We start from the raw sequence: 7,790 nt of genomic DNA on the forward strand, positions 1-7,790 counted from the left end.
ATTCATTTACTAGACCATCACTTATTACAAAGGTAAATCAGAACGGTTTACAATATAATATAACATTAAAATATACCATTAAAATACTCTAAAACATACTCTGAAATCCATTTATAACAGGAAAGCACAGCAAACCAGACAGTCAATTAAGCAATACGAGTTACTAAAACTATAAATCGTCATAAAAACACTTACTAAAAATCTAAAAGAAAAGAAGAGAAAAATATATTCTCTCCCCCTTTTTTTTGTTTTTGTTTTTTGAACCCCTTATCTCCTATTCTCTCCGTCCCCCCTTCTTTTTTCTTTTCTTCTCCTATACCTTTCCGTTTTTAAATAATTAAACATTGTATTAAACATTATCTTCAAATATATCTTGAAAGAAATGCGTTTTTAAAATTTTATGGAAATGAGTATAGGAATCTTCAAGCCTAAGTTTCTTGGGAAGGCAGTTCCAAAAAGCAGGGGCTAAGAAAAAGAATGTGGATGTTCGTGTTGATTCCCATCTAGCTTTAGATGAAGATGGAATTACCAACCTATTATCTGTCAACAACCGAAGTGTTTGCGCTGGTGTATAAGGAATAATAAGATTAGACAAATACGATGGACTAGATAAGTAAAATGCTTTATGTGTCAATATAAGAATTTTGAAATGCCACCTATGCTGATCAGCCCTTCAGCTTCACACTGGCACCTATTGCACAACCAATCTGCTCCCTTTGATGTCAAAACCTGGTTATACTACAGGTGTCTATTTCTGAGAGCTGTTCATTCGGAAGGATATACTGTAGGAAGTCTGGAGATCATCCAGAAAAAGACTACCAAAACGGTGTAGTATTTTCACCAAAAGACCAAAAGAGATGAGTTAAGGAACTAAGGGCCCTGTTTACTAAGCAGCGTTATAGGTGCAGTAAAGAGTAGTTACTTACCTGTAGCAGGTGTTCTCCGAGGACAGCAGGCTGCATATTCTCACATGTGGGTGACGTCACGTTGGCCTGGAGGATTTTCTAGTAAAATCTAAAAGTCTCTTCAACTGTGCCTTGTCGCGCGGGCGATGACACTGCGCATGTGTGCGCACGACTTCCCGCCCACCGCGCGGACACGTTCCTCAGTTGAATCCAATAGTCAAGAGGAATACAACTCCTAAGAGGAGGGAGGGTTGTGAGAATATGCAGCCTGCTGTCCTCGGAGAACACCTGCTACAGGTAAGTAACTACTCTTTCTCCGAGGACAAGCAGGCTGATATTCTCACATGTGGGGTATCCCTAGCCCCCAGGCTCACTCAAAACAATAAACAGTGGTCAATTGGGCCTCGCAACGGCGAGGACATAACTTAGATTGACCTGAAACAAGAACATCTAACTGAGAGTGCAGCCTGGAACAGAATAAAAATGGGCCTAGGAGGGTTGGAGTTGGATTCTATACCCCAAACAGACTCTGCAGCACCGACTGTCGCGTCAGCTATGCTGCTGAAGGCAGTAGTGAGATGTGAATGTGTGGATTGATGACCACATCGCAGCTTTGCAAATCTCTTCAATAGTGGCTGACCTTAGATGAGCCACTGACGCAGCCATGGCTCTAACATTATGAGCCGTGACATGGCTCTCCAAAGTCAGCCAGCCTGGGCGTAAGTGAAGGAAATGCAATCTGCTAGCCAATTAGAGATGGTGCGTTTCCCGACAGCAACTACCCTCTTGTTGGGATTAAAAGAAATAAACAACTGGGCGGACTGTCTGAGGGGGCTTGTCCGCTCCACGTAACAGGCGAATGCTGTCTTGCAGTCCAAAGTGTGCAGCTTGCTTTCGCCAGGACTCATATGAGGAGGGGGAAAAATGTTGGCAAGACAATTGACTGGTTCAGATGGAACTTCGACACTACCTTCGTTAAGAACTTAGGGTGCGTGCAGAGGACTACTCTGTAATGATGAAAAGTAAGGTAAGGTGCATGAACCACTAGAGCCTGAAGCTCACTGACCCTACGAGCTGAAGTAACAGCCACCAAGAAAATGACCTTCCAGGTCAAGTACTTCAGATGGCAGGAATCCAGTGGCTCGAAAGGAGCTGTCATCAGCTGGGAGAGGACAACATTGAGATCCCATGACACTGGAGGAGGTTTGATAGGGGGCTTTGTCAAAAGCAAACTTCTCATCAAGCGAACAACTAAAGGCTGTCCAGAGATAGGCTGACCTTCTACGCGATGATGGTAAGCACTTATCGCACTAAGATGGACCTTGACTGAGTTGGTTTTAAGACCAGACTCAGACAAGTGCAGAAGGTATTCAAGCAAGGTCTGTGTAGGACAAGAACGAGGATTTAGGGCCTTGCTGTCACACCAGACGGCAAATCTCTTCCATTTAAAAGCATAACACCTCTTTGTGGAATCTTTCATGGAAGCAAGCAAGATTCGGGAGACACCCTCAGAAAGACCCGAGGAGGCGAAATCTACGCTCTCAACATCCAGGCCGTGAGGGCCAGAGACTGGAGGTTGGGATGCAGAAGCGCCCCCTCGTTCTGAGTAATGAGTGTTGGAAAACATTCCAATCTCCACGGATCTTCGGAGGACAACTCCGGAAGAAGGGGAAACCATATCTGACGCGGCCAAAAAGAAGCAATCAGAATCATGGATCCACGATCTTGCTTGAGTTTCAGCAAAGTCTTCCCCACCAGAGGAATGGGAGGATAAGCATACAAAAGGCCTGTCCCCCAATGAAGGAGGAAGGCTTCTGATGCTAGTCTGCCGTGGGCCTGTAGTCTGGAACAAAACTGAGGGACCTTGTGATTGGTCTGAGTGGCAAACAGATCTATCGAGGGGGTGCCCCACGCTCGAAAGATCCTTTTGGCAATAGTCATGTTCAATGACCACTCGTGAGGCTGCATTATCCTGCTCAATCTGTCGGCCAGACTGTTGTTTACGCCGGCTAGATAAGTGGCTTGGAGATACATTCCGTGTTGGCAAGCCCATAGCCACATCTGGACGGCCTCCTGACACAGTGGGTGAGATCCGGTACCCCCTTGCTTGTTTGTATAATACATTGCAACCTGATTGTCTGTTTGAATCAGAATAATTTGGTTGGATAGCCGATCTCTGAAAGTCTTTAGAGCGTTCCAGATCGCTCACAACTCCAGGAAGTTGATCTGAAGACGCTTTTCCTGAAGGGACCAAGCTCCTTGAGTGTGAAGCCCATCTACATGAGCTCCCCACCCTAAGAGGGATGCATCCGTCGTCAGCACTTTTTGTGGCTGAGGAATTTGGAATGGGCACCCCAAGACCAGATTGGATCGAATTGTCCACCACTGAAGGGAATTCCGAAAGTCGGTGGGCAAGTGGATCACATCCTCTAGATTCCCTGCAGCTTAAGACCACTGGGAAGCTAAGGTCCACTGAGCAGATCTCATGTGTAAGCGTGCCATGGGAGTCACGTGAACTGTGGAAGCCATGTGCCCCAGAAGTCTCAACATCTGCCAAGCTGTGATCTGTTGAGACGCTTGAATCCTGGAGGCGAGAGTACGGAGGTTGTCCGCTCTTGCCTCGGGAAGATAGGCACAAGCTGTCTTTGTGCACAACAGAGCTCCTATGAATTCCAATTTTTGGAGTGGAATGAGATGGGACTTCGGGTAATTGATTACAAAGCCCAGTAGCTCTAACACCTGAATAGTCATCCGCTCAGACTGCAAAGCTCCTTCCTGGGAGGTGCTCTTCACCAGCCAATCGTCCAGCTAAGGGAACACATGCACTCCCAGTGACGCTGCAATAACTGCCAGGCACTTGGTAAAAACCCTGGGTGCAGTCGCCAAGCCAAAAGGCAGCACACAGCACTGAAAGTGCTGCGCTCCCAGCCGAAACCGAAGATACTTCCTGTGAGCTGGAAGAATCGAAATGTGGGTATAAGCATCCTTTAAGTTAAGTGAGCATAGCCAATCATTTTCCTGAATCATGGGAAGAAGGGTGCCCAAGGAAAGCATCCTGAACTTTTCTCGAACCAGATATTTGTTCAGGCCCCTTAGGTCTAGGATGGGACGCATCTCCCCTGTTTTCTTTTCCACAAGGAAGTACCTGGAATAGAATCCCAGCCCTTCTTGCCCTGGTGGAACGGGCTCGACCGCATTGGCACTGAGAAGGGCGGAGAGTTCCTCTGCAAGTACCTGCTTGTGCTGGGAGCTGAAGAACTGAGCTCCTGGTGGGCAATTTGGAGGTTTGGATTCCAGATTGAGGGTGTATCCTAACCGGACTATTTGGAGAACCCACTTGTCGGAGGTTATCAGAGGCCACCTTTGGTGAAAAGGTTTTAACCTCCCTCCGACAGTAAGATCGTCCGGTACGGACACAATAATTTCGGCTATGCTCTGCTGGTGCCAGTCAAAAACTCGTCCCTGGTTTTTGCTGGGGAGCTGCAGGGGCCTGCTTCGGCGCACGCTGTTGACGAGAACGAGCGTGCTGGGGCAGAGCCTGAACCAGCTGTCGAGAAGCAGAAGTGTACTTACGGCCCCTAGAGGCGTAAGGAGCACTTCCCTTCCCTTTAAAAACCTTCCTGGAAGAGGAAGCGGATGCAGAAGGCGCCCGGCGGGAGAGAGAGTCCATAGCGTTATCATGCTGATAGAGATTATCAATTAACTCTTCGACCTTCTCACCAAAAAGATGATCCCCCCGGCAAGGGATATCTGCAATTTTCTGCTGAGTTCTCTCATCTAGGTTAGAGGCACGCAGCCATGAGAGTCTGCGCATCACTATACCCATAGCAGAAAATCTAGATGTCACATCGCAAGTGTCATAAATGCCCCTGGACAGGAACTTGCGACACGCCTTCTGCTGCCTGACCACTTGGCGAAAGGGTTCAGCCTGCTCCGGTGGGAGTGCATCAACCAAACTCTCAAGCTGCCGCACAGAGTTCCGCAAGTGAATGCTCGTAAAGAGCTGGTAGGACTGGATTTTGGAGGCGAGCATGCCAGCCTGATCTGCCTTCCTCCCAAAAGAGTCTAAGGTTCTATGCTCCCGCCCCGGGGGCGCCGAGGCAAAGTTCCTAGAACTCTTAGCTCTTCTGAGAGCGGAATCCACCGCCGCAGAATCATGAGGCAACTGAGGCCGGATGAAACTGGGTTCCCCATGGATCCGATACTGGGATTCAGCCTTCTTGAGAATAGTTGGACAAGAAAGAGGCTTCTCCCAGTTCCTCATCAGCACTTCCCTGAGTGTATCGTGAAAAGGAGCTGTGGTAGAAGACTTAGGTGGAGATGGATAATCCAGGACCTCGAGCATCTTGGCCCTGGGCTCATCCACAGTCTCCACAGGGAAGGGAATGGCCTCAGACATTTCCCATACAAAAGAGGAAAAAGACAAGCTCTCCGGAGGGAAGAGTTGCCTTTAAGGTGAGGGAGTTGAGTCAGACGGAATGCCTAGAGAGTCCTCGGCAGAGAAATCTCCACGCTCCCCATCGTCATCAGATGAGCCATCATCAGATGGGGCTAAAAGCTCAGACAGAGCCGCCCGGATCTGAGCCCGTCTCGACGCAGAGGCACGATGACCTCGATGACGGTGTCGAGAAGGCGAAGCTCCAGGCGACTCCGGTGAAGCTTCCTCCACTGATGCCAATGGAGAGTCAACCCGGGAGGCTGCTGACACCGACACAGGGGCCGGTACCGGTGAAGAAAGCCTCACCCCAGGCGAAAGGCACAATGCCGCAGGAGCCTCTGGCACCGATACCTCCGGCACCGGCACAGGCAGTACCGACGGTACCGATACCCCCGGTACCGAGCGCAATTGATGCAGCATAGTTTCCATAAACGCAGGAAACAAAGCCTTGATACGCTCATCCAGAGAAGCTATCGGGAAAGGCTGTGAAGCCGATGCAGGCATCGGAGGCAGAGTCTGTTGAGGTTGGGGAGCCGGTACCGGACTGCCAGATGACCTGCGCGTCGATACCTACATAATAGAGGGAGAGTGAACCTCTCGGCACTGACGCCGCTCAGGTACCGAATGCCTCGATGACCCGGAGCTCCCGGTACCGTGTCAAGAAGGAGACCGATGATGGTGCCTCTTGGCCTTCGTCCGACGCCTGTCATCGAGACTCCTCGGTACTGGCAAAGAGGACACACGCCTCTTCGGGGTCGGGTCCGACACAGGTCGGTCCCGGGGGGCCTGCAAAGCAGGAGGTGCCGAAGCAGGTGGAGACCCACTCGATGCATCACTGCTCCCAGCGTGCATTGGTCTCGTGGCAGCCAGTACCGTGTATCCTGACGCCAGCGCTGCTCTCGACGTTGACGGTACCGATGTCGACGCCGACGTTGAGGTACCGGATCCAAAAAACTTCTCTCTCTGGGCCTCTCGAGAAAGTAGAGTGCGCTTTTTCATCTTCAGGCGCAATTTACAACTTTCCGAGCGATGGTCGGGCCCAAGGCACTGAAGGCACCAAGAGTGCAAATCAGTGCCAGAGATGGTCCGGCTGCAGCGGGCACAAGGCTTGAAGCCGCTGGGCGTCTTCGAGGACATCTCGGGAAATACAGCCTCGGCTAAATCAAAGGACGCGATGGTGTCAATAAAAAAGACACAAAAAAAGGGAATAATACCCGACCAAGCAACCTAAAAATGGTCACAACGAAAAATAAAGGAAACTTGAAAAACGAGAAGAACAAGAAATAAGGGAAAAAACTATTGATTTTTCTATCATTAAACAATACCCGAAGGGTATATCGAAGAGACTTAACTCTTGACGGCCCGAAGAAACGTGAAGCTCTCGAACTCCGTGTCTCCTCAGACGCGGAAAAAGAAGAACTGAGGAACGTGTCCGCGCGGCGGGCGGGAAGTCGTGCGCACGCATGCGCAGTGTCATCGCCCGCGCGACAAGGCACAGTTGAAGAGACTTTTAGATTTTACTAGAAAATCCTCCGGGCCGACGTGACGTCACCCACACGTGAGAATATCAGCCTGCTTGTCCTCGGAGAACATTTTTAATGCGCGTTAACCATGTACGTGCCTACAATATCCCTATAGGCGCCTACATGGTTAGTGCGCTAAGTGTAGGCGTACTAAAAACACTAACGCTCCTTAGTAAACAGGGCCCTAAATATGGATTTTCCTACAGAAAAAAAGAAACGGTAGGATATGATAAACACTTAAATACCTGAGAAGTACAACCAATGTACAGGTAGCACATTTTATTTCAGAGGAATCAGTGTTCTAGAACAAGAGATCGCAGTAAGAGGCTCCAGGAGGTCAGACCTTGTGACCAGTATCAATCTATTAGCAGTGCTTTAGGAATTTGGCACTTAATGAGCTTGTCCGAATATCAGCAGAATAGAACAGAGGCAATAAACCAACAAGCAGGATACCAAGAGGGGCATTTTCGATATGATGTCTAAGTCAGACTTTGGACATTTTGCGCTAAATGTCCCAAATCCAAATAGCAAGTGTAACCATTTTCAAAAAAGCAAAATGTCTATTCTTTTTTTTAAATACCAGTTGTAACAAGGTTTTGTGCTCTGTGCGTTTAACTTTTCAGGTCATTTTTGAAAGAAAAAAAAACGCAAAAGTGAAAAACATAGAAAATCAAGCCATTGGGATGTAGGAGGGGCCAGCATTTCTAGCAGATGGGTCCTCCAGACATCCCAGGAGAGCAATAGGACACCCTAGGGGGCACTGCTGTGGATTTCATATAAATGCTCCCAGGTACACATCTCACTGTTAATCCCTTATCTTGTTTGATGAGCACCCCAAAACCCACTACCCCCAACTGTATACCACTACAAAAGCCCTTATGGGTGACGGGATCACCTATGTGTGGGTACTGTGGGTTTGTGGTC

Source organism: Microcaecilia unicolor, chromosome 12 (assembly GCF_901765095.1).
Source record: "Microcaecilia unicolor chromosome 12, aMicUni1.1, whole genome shotgun sequence".
Taxonomy (NCBI): domain Eukaryota; kingdom Metazoa; phylum Chordata; class Amphibia; order Gymnophiona; family Siphonopidae; genus Microcaecilia; species Microcaecilia unicolor.